Genomic DNA, 19,441 nt, shown 5'->3' with positions numbered 1-19,441 from the left:
CAGCTAGAACCTCGTTTCCTGAGTCTTGGGAATGTAGAGCCAGCTCCAAAATCTTAGTTAATGGCCCTGTCACATCCAAAAGCTTGTCCTGACACGCTTTGAGGGCTCTGTCAATACCCTTCTTAGGATCCTTGTTATATTTTTTGAGGAACGTAACCATAGTGGAATCAATCTCTGGGGTAATGGCAGTCTTATGTGGGAGATCAGGCCTGGGGCACTCCGATTTCAGCCTGGATCTCACATCCTTCTCAAAACTTTTCCTGATGTGCTGATGCATCTATTCAGCCACTGCTGGCGCTGGAGCCCAATCAGACGATCTAAGATGGTCAATGTCAGAAAGTTCAAAAGTGAAGAGGGATGGGATTGCCTAGGAAGAATGCTTACATTTCTTAGAGCGTTTACGCGCCTTGCGTGAGTCATGTGACGAGGAAGAGGAATCAGAGGATGAATCTGAAGAAGGAGGGGCTACAGGGGAAGGGGAAGGATCAGGGGACGCTGAATAAGCATGCTCCAGGGGGGTTGACTGGGGTAATTTGGCCAGATAAGATGCATGAGGCCAAGAGGGAGCAGGAGAAGGGACTATAGGATGGGAGGGGTCCGCAGGGAGAGGCATGGGACTGGGGCATGTAATCTCATCCAAGCATTTGGATAAAGGCTTCAAGGCAGAAGACAGAGCCTTGTGCAAAGATTTATGAATGGAGGAATCAATAACCTCTTCAATCCCAGGCTCATAATAGTAATCTTCATCCTCAGGACCATAACCCCCAGGCCCTGTTCATAAGACTCATAGTCTGACATTTTATGAGAAAAAAATGTAAAACAAAATCCCAAAGGGAATCAATGTTCTTCAAAACGAAGAGGCGTCACAGGGTTAAATTATTAACCTGATCTACAATTATTACAGCCCCAGCCTGCGCAGGTTTGCGACGTCAAATCTACCACCCGGTAGAGGATCCAAAAATAAATGTCCTCGAAGCAAGGAAACCAAGGTTCACACTTGGTGAATTAAAATGAGAGAAAAGACTATATTTAGCTTGTGTCTGCAAGGCCCCAGTTATTGCAGCCCGGGGAAGGCGTCAGCAGCACACCACTCTTGGGAATTCAGCTGATGAACTAACTCGGCTTTCTTAATGACTTTAGCACGCATGCACGCGTGTCTAGCCCAATTGGGCTACACAGCGTGCTGAAACCCTCCGGCAGAAGGCCACGGGAGTCAGGCAAAAATGCCTGACCGACTGCTGGTCTAAAAATGAGGAAAAAAAGGATAAATCGACTTAACTAAACAAATAAAATTAAGCACTGAAGAAGATGCAACACGCAAATATGTGCGGCGTGAATCGGAAAGCACCAGTCGAGCGCGCGTACACATTAATAGCACAAAGCGTCAAGTAAGCATAAAAAGGGGACTTCGAAAGAGGAAGTTCAATGTTTCTGCAGTATTTTGTAGTCCGTTCTGGACGGTTATTGGTGGACTGTAGGGGCGTGGTTCAAAGCCTCATATTATAGTATGATTTCTGTTTCTTCTTTATTTTGATTGGCTGCTGTATTTGGAGTAGTAAAGATTGAAAAGCATAATCAGAGCCTCCAGTCCTGACATAGAATTACATTGGCTGCCCATCACTTCTTTCAGAGCTCCCTGCTCAACAAAATCTGCAATTACTGGGGAAATACCTTCAATCATTTCAGGGGTCATGTGATTCTGTGGTGTTCTGGGGAAACTGCATTCGGTTTAACAGTAACTTTGACTTGATCAACACGTCGAATAAGCCCAATATCTTTTCCAGAAAGATCCCAAACTCTAGAGGGTTACTGTCTCGTGTAATTCCTTAGGCCAATCTTTAACTGTCATGACAGGAAACAATGTAATGAGAGGGTACATCTCATCAGTTTGACTGGAAGTTTCATTATCGCTGTTGGTTTGAATTGCTATTCCTTCATGGAACATTTAGAATTGCATGGCAAGTCTCTTCCTAACAGACTCACAGGTCTTGAATCACAAACCACAAATTGGTGCAGACCTTCAAAGGTTCCTATCTTACCTGGAATGGGCTCTGTAATGGGGTTTTGCAAATGCTGGTTTGCTACTCCTACAACCTGAACCGTGCTTCCTGAAAGGGGCACATTGGGGACTTCTGCAGATCTGACAGTGGAACGAGTCAACCAGGACTGAAACATTAGGACCCATAGCACTCACACTCACATAAGGACCACGCTGATCCACCTCCAATGAGGCAGCCAATACACATTCTTCCTTTTCTGAACTCTCATTCATGCATTCTTCACTCATTTTCTCATCGCTGAAATCGGCCAATTGGTATTGTGTGATTAATTGATTCATATTTGCACTTTCTTCTCTGGTTCGCGTTCTGCTGAGGAACCATCACCTGTTGCTGTGCCATCGGAGCTTGCGGTATCTGCATTTGCTGTGGGGCATGAATTTGCTATTGGAGAAACTGAACTTGTTGTTGGGGAAGTTGCATTTGGACTGCTCCTGTAGGAACATTAATGTTTAGATTTCAAGGTATTTGAACTTTCTGATTTTGAAATTGATTGTTGTCAACCATTTGCGCAACACTGACGCCTTGCACCAAATTATTGACATTATTAAAGGGACACTCCCGTTTCCAAAGTCCGACATTGCTGCATGCATGATAAGGAAGCATTTTCTTCATGTTCTGAACATCAGCCACATTTGCATCCAGATCTACTCAAATTCCACAGCCTGTACCTCTGAACTGAGGCACCATATTGCCTTGCTGCTGTGTTCCCTGCATTCCTGCTATGTTCACCATTTCCTGTTGACTCTGCATACCTGCTGCTTCAGAAGACTTGATCTGCATCACCATTGTCTTTTCCTCCAACATTTTCTGCTTCAAATCAATCTCATCACTACAGTATTTTGTGTATTAATCAGCTTTTCTTGCCAGCAAATTAAATAATTCTCAGTCATATTGCTAATTTCAGGCTTCAATCCTTGAACAAATCTGAATTCAAAATGAATCATTTCTCTCGGCTCCATAATCTCTGTGCTACTATATTGTCTAAATGCTTTCAGCAGTCTCTAATAATAAACATAAACAGACTTCTGTGTTTCCTGAGATGTCCTGTCAATCTTTTGCCAGTCAATATCCTTAAGGAAAACTCTAGTTTTCAAAAAACGCAGTCACCTTGTAATAGTTTTTTATCACCTGTTACTGCATCTCTCGGTGGCTCACACGTTGGCCAATCAATGCTCCTCTTACATTCAACCCACAAATCTGCCGCAACCACAATGTTAAATAAAGTGTTCAGCTCTTCCCACAAACACTTTGCAAGCTTGACAAATCTCTCTGTTTGCTGGTACCGTTCCACTGGTTTCTCCCTCAAATTTGGGTAATCATTTGCAAATGACAGTACGTCACTTCTGCTCCAAGGAACATGAACAAAATTCTCTCCTGGAATCTCTCTCGTTGGCATCATTTTTACAGCTCCCTCAGCCTGCTGTACATCATTTGAAGATATAGTCAGCTTTTTCGTATGGTCTCTTTTCTTTGCCCATCTGCCTTCCCATTTATCTAATGCTCCCTATGTTCGAATGCTTTGAATTAACTCCTTAATATGAATTTCCATTCTAGGTGATCTCATGTTTGCAATGTCTCTGGGGTCAAATTCTAATCTGTAACTCTTCTTCAATTGTTTGGATTCATTCATCTCGATTTCATATTTCTCAGCCAAATTAGTTAAATTCTCATAAACATGTCATGCTTGAAAAGTAGCATCCTTGCACATGAAGCACAATTCATTTTCATTGTAAGAATCTAATCTGTTCAAATCAAGTTTCATTTAATTCCAATTTTAACCTAGCCATGTTCAAAGTCTTTTCTCCCTCAGGCATGTTTCCTGGAACTGATGCTCCACTCAAATTATCTAACCATTCAGTCAATTAATGGGCTGTCAATCCTTGTAAACTAATGTTATTAGACAAACTATGGTACATTGCATGGAGCTCTCATAGCCTGCTTTTGTGCTATCACAGATGATCCCATTGAGCATGCGGTGCATCAGTGGACCAACTCCATTATGCATCTGGTTCAAACTGAAAGAATTCATAGGGGTCGTTGCTGGCACTGTAGACCTCAGTCTCTCCATTTCTGCTTGATTCCTCAAGACAGGACAGTCACCTTCTTCCAGTGTCAGTTGACAGCAGCATCAGGACATTGCAGAACATGGGCTGCACATAGGACAGATCAGCAGTTCAGAATTATTGGCCTTATTAGTACTGACCCACATAACAGAATAGGGCAATTAAGACTAAGATGAGAAAACTCATCAGGGGACATAAAGAAACAGCAGATTTAAACAGTGTTCAGGACAGATTTGAGGCAGGAGAAGATTAACTCTAAGAGTTTCTCAGGACCGACTGACTTTTGTGTCAAAGTTCTTCACTATTTAGAAGTATGCATGATCCATTCATTGGTCCTTCAGATGGGTGCACTTCAGGCCTCAATTTCAGCATCCAATCACTGGAGATGGCACCATCGAATTTGCAACTATAATAAAACCTCTCAGCAAAAGTGCATTGTCATCGAACAATTTCACAAGTCTCTAACAAAATATTACATTCTCTAGTTATTTATTACTTGATATCCTTTCTTACAGCACACAATAAAGCTGCCCTAATACATTTCACATGAGCACCACAGATTTCCTGTCCTGTTTGACAGCTAGAACAAATAGAGTAACATTGTTACTTCTAAAACATGTCTCTTGGCTACAATACAATGGAATATTCAACATTCACATTGGCAGTCTAGGGAAAGAATTCAGGTCAGAAGGAACAGAACAAACAAGTGATTTTCTATTACTGCTGCAAAATGAATCTTTTAAGGCCTAGTCCAGCTAGGAAGCCTTCATGCACATTAATACTTTAAGGGGCAGATTTATGAAAAGTGGCGTTGCACCTAGTGCATCGCCACTTTTCTAGCGCCCCTAAGCGCCCCTCCCCCCCCTACCGCCACCGTGGTATCGCTGTATTTAAAATATGGCGCACCATGGTGGTAGTTTGGGTGAGTAGCGTCATAATTGTTTACGCTAGTCAGGCGCTTTGCAGGATTACATCAAAAAGTATGACGCTAATCCTGCAAAGCACCCAGAGGCCCATTCTAATCAATGGGAGCCTCTTTTTAACGCCTGCAATTAGCAGGCGTTAAAAAATGCAGATAAAAATAGCATAAAGAAATCTCATAGATTCCTTTGCATGATTTTTATGGACCCCTAGTGCCGGAACATCCCCTTGACTACATTATGCCTGGCACAGGCATAATGTGGCACAAGGGGTTACAAAGTGGCACACTGCAAGCATTGCGCCACTTTGTAAATATGTTGCAGTGTTTTTCCCGTTCCATCGCCACATTGGCATAAAAATAAATACGCTAATGTGGTGTTGGAACGGCGCAAGGCCAGCATAAATCTGGCATTTACTACATTGATAAACCTATTGCGCACCTTACAATTCACATATGCAAACATTATTAGTAACGTTAGAACTAATTTAAACTGGCATTTATTTTTTTGCACACATGTAACTCGTAATAATAAAATGTATTTAATTCAATATCAATTTGATTGATACATATTCATTTAATGCTTTCAATAACACTTTTAATATTAATTCACATTAGTACTTCATTTCATATAAATGCAAAACTCTCTTAGTGTTTAATAAGAATGGTACACATTTTACAGCTCATGTTATTTTCTCCCTTAGGCCTTTAAATGTAGGATACTTCGTCACCATATGCTGTTTCTATGCTACTAATTAATAAAACTTGATCTCTCTTATTCCTTGTCCTGATGTCCTGCGAAAGCAGCGGCATGGCATACTCGTTGCACATTCAGCACTAGACATGAGCATCCATACACGGACTTAAGTACATCGCTATAACTTTGTACAACGACGTGCCAGTTGGTGACCATATACCTGTGTGAGTTACTGGACTTTTAAGACTACTTGGCATTGACCAGATCAGTGGCATGACCTTTGGTTGGCCTTCTTTCCAGCTGTGAGTTTTGGTGCAGAATCATAAATGATGATGTTGATAAACATGAAGCAAAAGTTAATTAACCCCTTCTGTGCGACAGATGTAATGGTTACGTCCTGCGGCACAGTGCTCGTGTGCCCGGGACGTAACCATTACGTCCTGGGCATGGAGCCCAGAGGGAGCGCTAGCGCTCCCTCTGTGTTCTTCCCTCCCACCCCCCAATGGCAGGGATGGAAGGGGAAGCCTATTATTAGGCCGATCTGCCCCCGGGGGGGGTGAAACATCTAGGCACCAGGGATCATTTTTTGTTTTTTTTGTTTTGTTTTTCACGCAAGGGTCACTCCCCTGGGGGGCAAATTTATTTTAGGCCATTTCTGCCCCCTTAGGGGGCAGATCAGCCTATTTTAATTAGGCCGATCTGCCCCCAAGGGGGGCAGAAACCACTAGACACCGGGGATCTTTTTTTTGTTGTTGTTTTACAGATGGGGAGTGACCCCTTCAGCAAGGGACGCTCCCCTGGAGGGGCAAATTGTATTTAGGCCATTTCTGCCCCCTTTGGTGGCAGATCGGCTGATTTTAGGTCAATCTGCCTCCAAGGGGGGCAGAAACCACTAGGCACCGCGCATCTTTTTTTTTGCTCCAATGTCATGCAAGGGGAGCGACCCCGTAGGCAAGGGTCGTTACCTGGGGGGATGAGGGTGCAGGGGGGCAAATTTATTTTAGGCCATTTATCGGCTGATTTTAGGTCAATCTGCCCCCAAGGGGGGCAGAAACCACTAAGCACCGGGGAACTTTTTGTTTGCGCCAATGTCACGCAAGGGGAGTGGGGGGTGGGGGAGTAGGGTGGCAAATATATTTTAGGCCATTTTTACCCCCCACCGAGGGCAGTTCGGCCTATTGTTATTAGGCTGATTGCCTCTAGGCGCCAGGGATAAATTTGTGGGGGATTTTTTTGTTGTTGTTTTGTTTTTTAAAGATGGGGAGCGACCCCTTAGGAAAGGGTCCCTACCCGGGGGGGGGGGGGAATTTATTTTAGGCCTTTTCTGCCCCCCTGGGGGCAGATCGTCCTATTGTTGTTAGGCCGATCTGCCCCCAGGTGTGGCAGAAACCTCTAGGCGCCAGGGATAAAAAAAAACATTTTTTGGTTTTTTTAGAGGTGGGGAGCGACCCCTTAGTCAAGGGTTGCTCCCCTGGGGGGGGAATTGTATTTAGACCATTTCTGCCCCCCTTAGGGGCAGATCAGCCGATTTTTGTTAGGCTAATCTGCCCCAATGGGGCAGAAACCACTTAGGCACCAGGGATTGGTGTGTGTGTATGCGTGTGTTTTCTTTAGGGGGGCAGTCCCTTGGGTAGGGGTCGCTCCCCATGGGGGCACATTACTGTTGGCCAGTATTTTTGGAAGGCCCATCTGCCCCCAAGGGGCTGCAGAAAGCCCACCAGAGGCCAGGGAAGTTTTGTTTTTCAAAAATAAGAGGATGGGGGTATGGCCATACCCCCATCCCAAATAAATGGGGCCAAAGTTGTTCTGACCACCAGTGGGCAGATGGGGCAATTACCCCTGATCCACACCCCGGGGGGCACAAAGTCTACTAGATGCCAGGGAATTTTAAAAAAACTAAAAATATTGGGGTGGTGGCTACCAACCAGTATGGGCCTGGTTACGCCCCTACATTAACTGAAGGGGGTAACAGTCTTTCAGCTCTCCCCGCACTCTAAAACATCTTATCCCACAACAAGCAAGAAGACTTTTGATTATTTTGGGTTTTAGTTTAACATTTGGGCCATGAGAGCTTGGCTTACTCTCAAAATCGTCCCACTTGGAATGGTGAGGGCTGCACTTTATGGACTTTGGGACACTGCCATGTAGAAAAATCCACAAGACCTAGATACATCTGAAAAATAAACATCTGGGTGATTCCAGGGTGGTGTGTTTCACATGCACCCGCACCATTTTTGTACCCACAATCCCCTGCAAACCTCCAACTTTGCTGGAAATCACACATTTTCCCACGTTGTTGTGATGGAACCTTCCGGAATCTGCAGGAATCCACAAAATTCCTACCACCCAGCATTGTCTCATCTATACCGATAAAAATTCTGCTGCACTTGTCAGCCTAAAAATGTTTTTTTGCAAACTGCCCTTTTGGACCCCCTTTGGTTCCCCCTCAATATCGACATGTTTTTGGCTCTTCCCTTTCACAAGCACTTGACCCACCTATACAAATGAGGTATAATTATTACTGGGAGACTGAGGGGAACATTGGGTGGTATGAAATGTGTCCCAGTGCAGTGCTCCCACACAGAAATGTGGGAAAAATTTGATTTATTTTAGCTAAATTTGAGGTTTGCTGAGAAATCTGGGTAAGAAAACATTGGGGGATCCATGCAAGTCACACCTCACTGGGCTCCCTCGGGTGTCTAGTTTTCAGAAATGTCTGGGTTTGGTAGGTTTCCCTAGAAGGCTGCTGAGCCCAGGACCAAAAACGCAGGTGCCACCCGCAAAAACAGGTAGTTTTGTATTTGATAATTTTGATGTGTCCAGATAGTGTGTTAGGGGCATTTCCTTTCGCGGGCAGTAGGCCCACTCACAAAAGTGAGGTACCATTTTTATTGGGAGACTTGGGGGAACGCTTGGAGGGAGGAAATTTGTGGCTCCTCTATGATTCCAGAACTTTCTGTCACATAAATGAGAGGTAAAAGTATTTTTTTGGGCCAAATTTTGAGGTTTGCAAAGGATTCTGGGTAACAGAACCTGGTCAGGGCCCCATCTTGGATTCCCCTAGGTGCCTAGTTTTAAAAAATGCGCTGGTTTGATAGGTTTCCCCAGGTGCCGCATGAGCTAGAGGCCAAAATCCACAGTTAGGCACTTTGTAAAAAACACCTCTGTTTTCCGTGGAAAAATGTGTTGTGTCCACGCTGTGTTTTGGGCCATTTCCTTTCGTAGGCCCCAGGCCTACCCACACAAGTGAGGTACCATTTTTATCAGGAGACGTAGGAGAACACAGAATAGCAAAACAAGTGTTATTGCCCCTTGTCTTTCTCTACATTTTTTCCTTCCAAATGTAAGGCAGTGTGTAAAAAAGACATCTATTTGAGAAATGCCCTGTAATTCACATGCTAGTATGGGCACCCTGGAAATTCAGAGATGTGCAAATAACCACTGCTTCTCAACACCTTATCTTGTGGCCATTTTGGAAATACAAAGGTTTTCTTGATACCTATTTTTCACTTTTTATATTTCAACAAATTAATACCCGGTATAGAATAAAAACCCATTGCAAGGTGCAGCTCATTTATTCGCTCTGGGTACCTACAAGCCCTATATATCCCGGCAACCAGAAGAGTCCAGCTGACGTAACGGTATATTGCTTTAAAAAATCTGACATTGCAGGAAAAAGTTACAGAGTAAAACGTGGAGAAAAATGGCTGTTTTTTCACCTCAATTTCAATATTTGTTTATTTCAGCTGTTATTTTATGTAGGAAACACATGTAGGATCTACACAAATGACCCCTTGCTGAATTCAGAATTTTGTCTCCTTTTCAGAAATGTTTAGCTGTCTGGGATGCAGCATTGGTTTCTCACCCATTCTGGTCACTAACTGGAAGGAGGCTGAAAGCAAAAATAATTGTAAAAATGGGGTATGTCCCAGTAAAATGTCAAAATTGTATTGAAAAATGGGGTTTTCCAATTCAAGTCTGCCTGTTCCTGAAAGCTGGGAAGATGGTGATCTTGCCACAGCAAACCCTTTGTTGATGTCATTTTCAGGGAACAAACCATGAGCCGCCTTCTGCAGCCCTTTTTTCCCATTTGTTTGAAAAAAACTAACTTTTAACTGTATTTTGGCTAATTTCTTGGTCTCCTTCAGGGGAACCCACAAAGTCTGGGTACCTCTAGAATCCCTAGGATGTTGGAAAAAAAGGACGCAAATTTGGCTTGGGTATCTTATATGACAAAAAGTTATGAGGGCCTAAGCGCGAACTGCCCCAAATAGCCCAAAAAAGGCTCGGCACAGGAGGGGCAAAGGCCTGGCAGCGAAGGGGTTAAAGCTCCCTCTATTGTCAGACTTCTTTTTAAAAATGCAGTTGTATAATGTGCCTATTAGTGTCAATGCTTTTTTGTTAAAAAAAGTAACTTTTTTGAATCTTGAAGACACTTTGGGGATTATTCCAACTTTGGAGGAGTGTTAATCCGTCCCAAAAGTGACGGTAAAGTGACGGATATACCACCAGCCGTATTACGAGTTCCATAGGATATAATGGACTCGTAATACGGCTGGTGGTAAATCCGTCACTTTTCCGTCACTTTTGGGACGGATTAACACCTCCTGCAAAGTTGGAATAACCCCCTTTATCATATTTTCATTAAATAGCACAGAATCCCATCCTTTGGTGTGTGTGGCTGTTACCAGTGGTACGTGAAGTAACAGAAGATGTTGTAGCACACAGGATAATTTGCTGCATGGCTAAATACTTACAAGGTCCCAAAGACGAGACCTATTGGCTATGCCAAATCTTGTTTATCTTGTCTAGCCCACATACTTCAAAAGGGAAGATGAAAGAGAGAACAAAGATTGTGGGCTAGGTCTTTGTAATGTTCGGTGGCATACTCTTCATGGTTAGACGATAGTGCAAGAATACATCGCCTTTACACCAGTGCCCAAAGGCAGTGCTAGGTAGCAGTAACTAAATGATGAATACCCTTCACATTACCTAGACCAGGAATAGTGGTGTAATAAGACTGCCAGATCTATTCCAAACACCCAAGCGCCCTATCCTGAAGGTTCTACCACACATTTTTGCATACTGTAGTTTTGCAGACATCTGATGAGGCATGAGTGAAGGGCGTAGTGTTCTTTAGGGCAGCGTGGTTCTTTTGATTTCTGTCGACCCCCAATGAGTCACAATTTGCAGCTGGGACCTCGCTGAGTCATTATTGGAAGCTGGGGACCCCGGGCCTAAGCATTTTCTATGATTTGAATCTCAAAACAATAGAAAAAAATATAAGAACAAGTATACATCAAAAACAATGTATCACCCATGCAGCGCAGCTCTTCACCACTGTGCCGGAATGTCACACGGATCATTGTTGGGCGTCAAAATCACTGTGAACCTGCGCAAATCCAAGATTGCCGATCCGGAAATTGATGCATCACTCTTCTGCGGCAGAAAAAAACGACACATCGCCTATCTGACCGGAGAAGAAACAATGCACGGACTCACTTGCGAGTAAGGAATCAACGGATTGCATCACTGACTTTTCTGACGCATGCTCGCCCGTGCTGCTTCATTTTTTGATGCAAACCAAGTATTTTGTGTAAAAACAACGCATCCATTGATTTCTATGGAGTAGGACACTTTTTAATTTAAAAATTCATAACTTTGCTTGTGTGTGTTGGATTGTTGCTGTTTAGGTCTTGTTTGATTTAGATAAATACTAGCTATTTTTCTAAACTGGTGTTATGTCACTTTTGTGTTGTTTTCACTATGTTACTGTGTGTGCAGGTAGAAATACTTTACACATTTCCTCTGAGATAAGCCTGACTCCTTGTGCCAAGCTTCCAAGGGGGTGAGCAGGGGTTATCCTAGGTATGTATCTCCACCACACTGACTAGAGTGTGGGTCCCTGTTTGGATAAATTGCAAACTGACTACAAACCAGAGACCTCCTTTCTAATACAAATAGCCATGGTATTTGCATCACAGAATGCTACATGTTAAAATTAGTCCTCCCTCAGACACATATACAACAAACAGGTTGTAGTTAGTGCATTGCTTTATAAGGGAAAAATTATATGTTGTTCGGAGGTACAATCCATGAGACAGCAACCCCAACAGTTGTTTCAGGCCAGTGGATGTCCATACGGAGTCCTTGGGAAGAATATGTCATGGCAAATGTGTAGGAGAGGAGTGCTTCAGTGAGGAGGAGGACCACATTAGCATTAGGGTAGACTGGCTACTATACCAGTCCACAAATGTGTGAGGTCAACAAAGGAAGAGTTAAATTTAGGACAGTGCCAGATGTTTTGACACTGGCACGTTGTCAAGCACATGTCAAAGGAAAACGTGGGTATGTGCCACAGAGAAATGGTACTGGGCACTTTTTCAGGTGAAAGATGTGCAGTCCACATCTTCTTCCTCTGATGTATGAGGTGCCTTCCATGACAGGGACGTTGTGGGTGTCGAAGTAGAGGGAGGCACACACACATCAGGAGCTGAAGATGTGGATCCAGTGTCCATGGCAGCTTTCATCTGTGGCAGCACATAAGGCAGCACAGCAGCAAGGAGGATCTGCTGGTTTTCCAACACAGTAGCAACATCACAGTGGTAGGCATGGAGCTTCCACTCCATTGACTCCAATACATTTTGGATTGCCCCCACCTAGTTGGCAACTTCGCTGGTGCCACTTTGGCTGGGCATTTGCTCATGCCTGTGCCTCATGACACCGGTGATGTCAGCCAGGGACTGCTGGAGGCCGAGGAGGGGAGAGTAGGTGCCTCGTATGGTGGAGGAGTTGTCCTTATTTGAACCAAGGCACCTATGGACTGCCTCTAGGGTGCCCCCCAGGGTTTCATCCCCATCTGCATCTGATCTTCCAGCTCCCAGTGGACTCCTACCACAGCTTGTTGAAATGTTAGTTGTGGGTCCTTGGAGTCCAGGGCTCTGGATGGGCTGGCAGGTGGTGTCTGTTGGATGTTGGGCAGATCATCTGGAGACCCTACAATGCTGTCAAGCCTCCACGTGACCGGAGATGGTGTCTGGATGGTGCCCTGGATTTGCTGGAGGGTGGTTTGCAGCTCATCATCCACAACGTCAGTAAAGTTCAGGAAAGTCAGCTGACCAGGAGGTATGGGTTCATCCTCTGCTATGAGATAGAGAAATGTTAATGGTGATCTCTGTTAAATGTTAACATGAAAAATCAGGTTGACATTCAAGGTTTCAGATGTAGCACTTTCAGTTTAAAAGTGATGTTCAGCATGGGTATTGATGCCAAATGCCAAAACGCCAAATTTCACAGTATTTCAGTTAGTGATGCCAGTATCTCTCCATTGTCCTCACAAGCACTGTGTGCCCACTCTGAGGGGATGGGCCCTGCCCTAGTGGGTAAATGATAATCACTGATATTCCCCCCCTTTCATCACACTCAGAGTTGTTTATCTGCAGAGTGTCACACATCATGGTACTCATCTCTACCCCATTGTATATGTACATGCCTTCTTTGATCAGCCACTTTTGGGTCCAGGTACATTCATTCTCACAACCTACAACTCATGGATTATGGGTAACTATATCCAATGGTGCTACATATTGCTTTCTTCCTGAAGGCTATGGGTCTGGCATCACCCCACATGGTAAAAGTGCTGTAAATAGTGGCAAGTACCAACATACGATTCCCACATCACTAGGCCCACCCACTTCAGCCTGGGTGCGTCCATGAATCCTGCCATTCTATGGCTAAATGGTTCTTGGTATCCATTGTCAGGTCCCTGTTTGACATGCTCTAAATCATACATGTGGCACCTTGAGACAATGTTGCATCAGACTCCCTCTTTGCATGTGCTGCATCTTTCCCCAGATCCCATGATATGTAGGTTGTAGTCCTCCATTGGGCTGTTCTCTGCATCCCTCCCCATGTGTTGCAGACCCAGCAGGGAATATGTATTTATGCATTGCAGTACACATGTCCATTCTCACCTCTCCAGTTTTCGCAGTCTCCCCATTCGGACCAAATGGCAATTTGACATGGACAATCAGCACCTACAATTCACAGCACTAGCAGTGGCCTACCAGGCCCATACATGAGCATTAGTTTGTGCACACATGGTCCTCTGGTGTGCATCTCTTGCATTCCCCCCCTCTGTCTGATTTATTAGATGAGAGGAGCTCCTGTAGTCCCATCCAAGGTAGCTGACACCTGTGTGCACTCACCCTGCATGCCAGGTCAGCTAGGTGCAATTTAGTTTTGGGCAGGGTACTGTAGATGTGTGTCTTGCAATGTCCCTATGTGTAGATACTTCCCATAGCCCACACCTGGCCCCACTCCCCACTTATTTCTCCTGTGACAGGGCCATTCCATTCTGAGGATTTACATTCTAGATTAATATACATCGGCACAATCAAGACCAAGTAGCTACATAGTGCAATTTGGCCTGCATTGTCACAGAAAGGTTGTGCGGGTGGAAGTGCGTATGGTTGATGTATTGTACCAGTCCATGTTTTTTGCTGCGTATTCTGGGAGTTGGAGTTGTGGTGAGTGCTGTTGCACATCGACTGCCAGTGCCAGAATCCAAAGAAAGGTAAACGTGGACTGATGCTGCACTTTACACATTGCAGGGAGTAAGGCGACAGCTTTGGATTGTGCTGTGCAAATTGTGACTGGTCAGTGTACATTACATTTATTTTATGTTTAACCATAGATGGGTCAGAATACTACCCTTTGGCCTGCAGACAGTGTGTTGTAGCTCTGGAACATAGCTACCTGCACCTTATGACATTATCTAGTTGCCACATTGCCCATTGCTCCGACTTACCCTGTGGTTCTTTTGTTCTTCACAGGCCGAACTGTCCTGTCCTGGGACTCCTGCCACCAACTCCTTAGGGATGATGGCTGCCACCATCTCCTCCAACTCATCCAGGTGCTTCTGGGACGCTGGACTACCACCTCCAGTCTGCAATGCCGACTTACAGTTGCTGGTCAGTTTCTCCTTTGTCCTGCTTTTGCAATCTTGTTGGCTCTTTTTACAGTCAGTCGCTGATCTCTTTACTTCTGTCACACTGTTGACTTTGTCCATAAAGTATTGCCATATGGCCTCTTTCCTCCCTAGAGGCAATTTCGAGGTGACGAATACCTGGTGTTGATTCTCCACAACCTCAGTGATCAGGATGTTATTCTCCTCCTCACTAAATCTTTCCTCTTCCTCTTCTCCTTCTTCAGGGAGTCTGTGTGGACTTCCTGGCTTGTACTGGGGTTGCTGGGGTTGTCCCGTGGTCTCTGGTCTCCTCTGTCTTCCATGACTGCATTTTTTGATATTTTTGGTGCTCAAAAGTGACGCTAGGGTGGCTTGCTTATATTTATGTGCTGCAATATAGCCTAGCGTCAGTTTTGCATTCCATCCATCATCTGTTGTTTTTGCATCTGTCGCCCGAAGTGGGAAGGGTATGTCCAGACGTGGGTCCTGTGCTTGCCATGCCACTACATTCAAGCTAGCCTGGCTGATAAAGGGTGATACCATGAAACTGGTCCCAGGATGCTTGTTTCTAGTCCAGGGAGGTCCTGTCCTGGCAGTTCGGGCTGGACTGTTCCCATGGGGAACAGGGGCAAGACTAATTTGCATATGCTGAGTCTCAACTGGAATGGCATGGCAAGCAAAAAAACAATGGATTAAACCTGATATGTGGCTGGGGTGAATGTTTGATTTGTTCTGCATTCTGTTTATTATCCAGTGTTTTTGCATTTTTAGCCACAAGTGGGAATAGTATGCCCAGACATGGGTCCCGTGCTTGCTATGCCACTAGATTCAAACTAGCCTGGCTGATGAAGGGTGATACTCTGAAACCAGTCCCAGGATGCTTGCTTCTGGTCAAGGGAGGTCCTGTCCTGGGGGTTGGACTGTATCAATGTGGAACAGGTTCAAGACTGATTTGCATATTGGTGGGTCCTAAATGGAATGGCATGACAAGCAAAACAACTGATGGATTAAACCCAGATTTGTGACTGGGGGTGAATGTTTGATTTGTTCTGCATTCTATCCATCATTTGTTGTTTTTGCATTTGGTGCTCCAAGTGGGGAAGGTATGCCCAGACATGGGTCCTGTGCTTGCTATGCCACCAGAATCTAGCTAGCCTGGCTGATGAAGGGTGATACCCTGAAACCGGTTCCAAGATGTTTCTTCCTGATCAAGGGAGGTTCTCTCTTGGCAGTTCAATATGGTCTGTTCTTAGGGGGAATAGGGTCAAGACTGATTTGTATATGACTGGGTCCCAACTAGAATGGCATGGCAAGCAAAAAAACTGATGGATTTAACACAGATCTGTGATTGGGGGTGAATGACTGATTTTTTTCTGCATTCCGTACATCATTTGTTGTTTTTGCATTTGTTGCACCAAGTGGGAAGAGTATGCCCAGACATGGATCCCGTGCTTGCGATGTCACCACATTCAAGCTAGCCTGGCTGATGAAGGGTGATACCCTGAAACCGGTCGCAGGATGCATGTTTCTGGTCCAGGGAGGTCCTGTCCTGCCAGTTCGGGCTGGATTGTTCCCCTGGAGAACAGGGTCAAGACTGATTTGCATATGGCTGGGTCCCAACTGGAATGGCAAGGCAAGCAAAAGAACTGATGGATTAAACCCAGATCTGTGACCGGGGGTGAATGTTTGATTTATTCTGCTTTCCGTCCATTATCTATTGTTTTTGCATTTGTCACCCCAAGTGGGAAGGGTATGCCCAGACATAGATTTCGTGCTTGCGATGCCACCAGATTCAAGCTAGCTTGGCTGATGAAGGGTGTCCCTTCCTGCACAAAACCAATCATGCCTGCAACGCAGGCATCTTTGCACCATCTTGCAAGGGTGTCTCCATTGATGAATGGTAGCCCATTGTGCAACAGCACAGGGGACAGAGACAGAAATGTGCCAACAGTGCATTCCTACCTTTTTTTTGACACAGGGCAATGCAGGAAGAAGGATTGTAGTGCTACCGTGTGGCAAAGGTTTGTAAATATGGCTCTCACCGTTTTTAGTAAAACACACCACAACTTATGTTGTCTGCGTAGGATATTAGATTGACCCCAAAGAATTTAACATTGGTAGCAAGTGGTGATATATAAATCATTCAGAAAGTGGAGCGCAGTTGTGCATCAAAAAAATTACTGTGAGCTAACGCCATTCCCTAGCGTCATCCATAAAAGATGATGCACAAGGGCGTTGGAAAATGACCCGAGCCTGTGCTGGAAGCTGTTAGGAAGAGTGGCGCTAGTGGGCAAAAAATGACCATAACATCTGCCGCTAGTCACCCTAGTATCCTTTTTTGGTTGCAAAAGCCACCAAAAAATGACGCCTGTCCAAGTATGGACAGGAGACATTACCACAAACACAATGTCCATCAAAGGAGACCAGTGTCCCCAGGACAACTCCAACAGAACCAGTGCCAGCCAGGGGGCCCAATGTAAGCCCCCCCCTAGTGGCACACAACAGTTAAGCACATCAACTTACCTGGGATGGGCTCCCCCCACCTGTAGTGTCCCTGTGGTGTGGGTTGTGGTGATGCTGGGGGTTGGGGTGGGCATCTATGTGCCCAAAATAGTGACACCATGGTGGACTCCATGGTGTTTCCCTTGGAAAATGTGACTAACATCACTTTTAAAGCCTGGCCTGACCACATGTAAAAATTTGATGCTAATCTGCCATTTTTTGGGTCGCTTCCTAGGTACTTCCTAGTACCTATGGTACTTACACCTTATACTAGGTCTAGGTATGCCCTGTTAGTGAAGTGTAGGCAGTGTCTAGAAGCCAGGCTCTCTAGGGGTAGCTGTGGATGAGCAGCTAAGGCTTATCTAGGGCATATGCAAAGCTCATGCAATACCACTACATTCACACACAAGAAAAAAAACACTGAGGGGCATATTTATACCTTGTTTGCGCTCAATTCGTGTCAATTTCTTTTTAATGCTAATTCCGCGCAAACCTAACTCCATATTTATACTTTGCCGCTAGACGTCTAGCCCCAAAGTAATGGAGTTAAAGTCATTTTTGGGATGTGGAAACCTACCTTGCGTCAATGGGATGCAGGGTAGTCGTTCCCAGCCAACAAATGACGATATGGCCTTCGCTCCATATTTATCCCCCATGCTAAAATCAAGCACAGGGGGATGGGCGGGCCTTAAATAATGGCAGGCGTTAGGGGACCTTTGGGCATGTTTCCATCCCTCTCTGGGGCCCTAACCTAGGGACCCCTGCATGGCTCTGGCCCCAATGGCCATACCTAGGGGACATTTGTCCCCTGGGCATGGCCATTGGAGTGGTGGGCATGACTCCTGTCTTTACTAAGACAGGAGCCATGTCCATGGGGGTTGTGCGCCAGAAAATGTCATTTGTTTGCCTCTAAACAGTGTAGCACCATAATTCAGTGCACAACCTCCAGTTCCCCCTATGCCTCCCCAACCGGGTTAGCTTCATTTACAATGACGCTAAGTGGGCATTACCGCTGGCTAGTGGCATTCCATAAATTTAGCGCCCGTCTGCGTCCAAAAATGGTGCTAGCCGGTGCTATACTTTTACACTCAAAACTGTGTTAACACAGTTTTGCGTTTAAAAGTATAAGTATGGGTCTTAGGGGCATATTTATACTTGTTTTGCGCCGAATTTGCATCATTTTTGTTTTACACAAATTTGGTGCAAAACTAACTCTATATTTATACTTTGGCGCTAGACCCGTCAAACGCCAAAGTTTTGGAGTTAAAGTCATTTTTTGAACGTGGAAATCTACCTTGCGTCAGTGAGATGCAGGGTAGGCGTTCCAGTGCAAAAAATGACTCTATGGCCTTAGCGCCATATTTATCCCCTGTGCTAAATTCATGCACAGTGGAGGAGGGGTCAAATAATGGTGCAAAGTTTGCTAACCAAGTGGGGGAAGCGTAGGGAAAACTGGAGGTTGTGCGTGAAATACTGGCACTAGTCAGGTTAGAGTCAAAATAATTACGCTAACCTGACTAGCGCCATTGTTAGACACACAACCCCCAAGGACATGACTCCTGTGTAAGTAAAGACAGGAGTCAAGCCCCCACTTTAAAAACAAATGGCAAATACTTACCTCTACTTGCCTGTAATTAAGTGGGATGAGGTCCCCCCATCCTCTGGTGTCCCCTGGTGTGGGTGTGGGTGTTCCTGGGGCTTGGGTGGGCACCTGTGGGCTCTTTCCATGGTCACTGACCATTGAAATGGGTGCACAGGTCCCCTAGCGCCTGCCCTGACCCAGGCGTTAAATAATGGCGCTAAGCAAAATTAGCGCCATTATTTAGGCCCGCCTCCCCATGCAACTTTTTTGCATGGGAGGATAAGTAAGGCGTTAGGGGCTTTGAGTCATTTTTTGGACGGGAACGCCTACCTTGCATCTTATTGACGCAAGGTGATTTCACACATCCAAAAATGACTTTAACTTCAATATTTTGACGCTAGAAGGGTCTAGCATCAAAATATAAATATGGAGTTAAGTTTGCGCTGAACCAGTGTAAAAAAATGTACTCTAATTCGGCACAAAGAAAGTATAAATATGCCCTTGGATTTTCCCAAAATCACCCCAAAGGAGGAAAAGAAGAAAAAGAAGACACCTAAACAAGACTGCAAGAAACCGGCAGTAGATTACCAAAGAAGGAGACCTTTGGAGAGATGGGACCAAGTCCAGAAGTGTCTGTGGAGTCCAGGAGT

Source organism: Pleurodeles waltl, chromosome 4_2 (genome assembly GCF_031143425.1).
Source record: "Pleurodeles waltl isolate 20211129_DDA chromosome 4_2, aPleWal1.hap1.20221129, whole genome shotgun sequence".
NCBI classification, from domain to species: Eukaryota; Metazoa; Chordata; class Amphibia; order Caudata; family Salamandridae; genus Pleurodeles; species Pleurodeles waltl.
This window is presented reverse-complemented; position numbering follows the sequence as displayed.